At 40.1% G+C, this 3583-nt stretch overlaps 1 non-coding gene across 1 annotated transcript; it reads left to right on the top strand.

Moving 5' to 3' along the window:
• The first annotated feature begins 2904 nt into the window (after window positions 1-2904).
• Trnat-ugu lies at window positions 2905-2979 on the top strand. The gene has a single exon. It is a non-coding gene; the product is annotated as a tRNA-Thr (tRNA).
• The last annotated feature ends 604 nt before the right edge of the window (window positions 2980-3583 follow it).

Raw genomic sequence — 3583 nt, 5'->3', positions numbered from 1 at the left:
CAGACCAATGACGCCAAACGCTCATTTCCATTTCGTGATTGTTTACGTCTATTTGCAATACTCTGCCAATTCAGTTTCTTAATTATCTCTGTTACACTTTCCACGGATCAAACAAACCTGTGACCATTCCTGCCACCCTTATCTGTGTACTTCAATATCCCCCGTAGGTCCTGTTTGGTACGGGCCCCACACACTTGAGCTATGTTCCAGAACCGGTAGCGCGAGAAATTTGTGAGCAGTCTCCTTTGGAGACTGATTGCACTTCCAGATTATTCTACCAAATGAACCAAAGTCTTCATCCTAGTTTAGCCACGACTGAGCCTAAGTGATCATTTCATATCACCACGAAGTGTTACACCCGGGTATCTGTATGAGCTGGCCGATTCCAGCTGTGACTCATTCATATTATACTCATATGATATTATGTTTTTTTCGTTCTGTGAAGTGCATAATTTTACATTTTTGACAATCTAACGTTATTTATGAAACTTCTTTCAGATAGTACTACATTATAGATAACTGCAACATCTGTAGAAAGCCTGAGGTTACTGTTAATATTGTCTGCAAGGTCATTAAAATACAACATGAAGAGAAAGGGTCCCAACACATTTCCCTGAAGCAGACCTGGGGCACATATGAAAAATGTCTCTCTATCAGAAATAACATGTTGTGTCCTCTCTACCAAAAAGTCCTCAATCAAGACACAAATTTCACTTGTAATTCCATACGAACGTGTTTTTGACAATAAGCGTAGGTGTGATAACGAGTCAAATGCATTTAGGAAGTCAAGAAATGCTGCATCTACCTGCATGCCTTGATTTAAACTTTTCAGTGAGTCATGTGAGAAAAGTGCAAGTTTGGTTGTACGTGATCGATGTTTCCGGAATCCATGTTGACTGGCATGGAGGCGGTCATTCTGTTCGAGATACCTCTTTATATTTGAGCTCAGAATATGTTTTAAGATTCTAAAACAAATCCATGACAAGGACATTGGACGTATCACTGCTACTAACCTTCTTGTAGAAGCCTGTGACCTGCGTGTTTTTGACCAAGCACTGGACACGCTTTTTTGTTCGAGGGATCTACGACAAATTGTAGTTAGAGGATGGGCTAATTTACCTGAAAATTCAGTATAGAAGCTGAAACGGATTCTACCTGGCCCTGGAGCAAGATGCTCCTTTGTAAAGGAACATTTGAAAAGGAAATTAAGCATTTCAGCTTTTGCTTTGCTACCTTCAATTTCAGTTCCTTTCTCATTCGCTAGGGACTTGACTAAGTTAGCGATAATGCAAGGGACATATTTATTCAAAATTGGGTTACAGGTGGTGTTAAAATCTGAAGAAATGTTGTATCATACCAGGAGAAATGACACAATAATTGGGTAACAGTTAGTGTGGAACATTGTAGAAAATTGAAAGGCTAGGACGTTGTCCCAATTTAAATTTTTATGCAAAAGTGTAATAAAGCAATCGTAACAAATATAAAATCTCATCGCCAACTTCTGAAGCAATATTGTCATCAATGTTTCAACATTAAATATTTTTGGGTAGCAATTTTAATACGAGTTTACGACATCTGCTAAACTCTTTAAATTATGTAACCTGAAACTACAAAAATTAAGATATATGTAGCCTCGTATAGAAATGGTAAGTTTTCCTGAGGCCGATGGCTGGTCTGAACATTGCATTGCATTACTAGGCTTAGTGATATTGCAAGTGATAGGTACTTGCGTTTCTTCTGTTTTTGAGCTGTTTTAACCCAGCATTCTAGAGGAGTCAACAGCTAACGTGGAGTCCGAATCTTGTTATCACTTCGCGTTTTAAACGCTGAAAAGTCATTGCAAGAGGTGAAACACGCGATAAGTTATATAACGCATCCTATGAACGCCTGTGGCTTGAATCCAGAACTTTTTCTCATGCATAAATTCACCGTGGCACACGCAGAAATGATAACAAGGATTTCTTTTTTCTGAAGCAAAAGTAAAATATCCTATAAGAGATTCCAAAAGACAAGCTAATTTTGTAGTTTTCCACCAGCGTCTCTATTACTCAGCATGTTCTCACACTGGACAATAATCGAGTAAGTGGAGCGGGGCAGGTGATTTCTGTACTTGATAAAATAGTTCATACAGTAATAAATTTGGCATTTACGTTCCTGACAATATTTCAGTGCCACAACAAAGATAATTCGACTTGAGTAAGTTCTAACATTTGGCACCTATACTTTCATCTGTTCCTTCGCTCGCATTTATTTAGTTGGACTCTATAATTATCTCGAAGTAATTCTTCTAAAAATATAAGCACGTTGTGTAGAAAAGGATTTGATGAGAGATTCAGAAATGAATATCATGATGTACCGAAGTTAAATAATACACCGACTAAAATAGTCAACTACATTACAATTGCAATTAAAATCGAACTATCTGCACCATTGTGGTCAGAACAATACACAAAATAATTGATGTTTAGCGGCAATTTCTTAAAAAGGGGTCTGAAAGCAACCGATGCCCAACCTAGGTAAGATACGGTAATACGTCAGTGAGAAAATATTTGCGCTTTTCTTAGTATACGAAAATTCATTGTTTGTTTGGTAAAGGTGCCTTATGACGTGGACTTTGGCACCTTCCACATATTCGCTTTTACGTTCTATAAGATAAGTAAATGTGTGACAGGTCCCTACTGCAGAGTAACTATAGAATTCAGCCTGTGGTGGACCACTCGACACCGACACTGACTACTGTAGTTGTTTTTTTTTATGGATGTAGTGTCTGTTCTTTTCGGATATGTCCGAATGAGTGCGTTGGGGTGGGACACTGCGAACGTAGTGTGTGAACATACAAGGTGAGAATGTGGGTCGCGCGGGCGGCGTACGCGAGATAGTCCCTGCAGTCGCACTATCCTCTGTGCCCTCGGTGGCTCAGATGGATAGAGCGCCTGCCATGTAAGCAGGAGATCCCGGGTTCGAGTCCCGATCGGGGCATACATTTTCACCTGTCCCCATTGATATATACCAACGCCCGTCAACAGCTGAAGGTATTAATATAATTCTAATTTCATTGTAGTTGTTTGTCGCCCATTTCTGAATGGCTTCGGAGTACTGGAATTGTTAAATTAGAACTAACTTAAAATCCTTAACATGTATCATGAAGAGTAAACAAATTGTTTATTGTGATAGTGAAAGTGTCAGTTAATATTTGTTTCTGGAATATTTCGCCACATAGTATTCGTAATATAAGAACCGATAGGTACACGACTACGAGGACGTGCTGATACCTAATGGGTCGAAACTTTTTCTCCATCTACATCTACATCTACATTTATACTCCGCAAGCCACCCAACGGTGTGTGGCGGAGGGCACTTTACGTGCCACTGTCAGTACCTCTCTTTTCTGTTCCAGTCGCGTATGGTTCGCGGGAAGAACGACTGTCTCAAAGCCTCCGTGCGCGCTCGAATCTCTCTAATTTTACATTCGTCATCTCCTCGGGAGGTATAAGTAGGGGGGAGCAATATATTCGATACCCTCTTGAAACCTGGCGAGCAAGCTACACCCCGATGCAGAGCGCCTCTCTTGCAGAGTCTGCCA

Source organism: Schistocerca piceifrons, chromosome 2, assembly GCF_021461385.2.
Source record: "Schistocerca piceifrons isolate TAMUIC-IGC-003096 chromosome 2, iqSchPice1.1, whole genome shotgun sequence".
Classification (NCBI taxonomy): domain Eukaryota; kingdom Metazoa; phylum Arthropoda; class Insecta; order Orthoptera; family Acrididae; genus Schistocerca; species Schistocerca piceifrons.
This window is presented reverse-complemented; position numbering and strand designations above follow the sequence as displayed.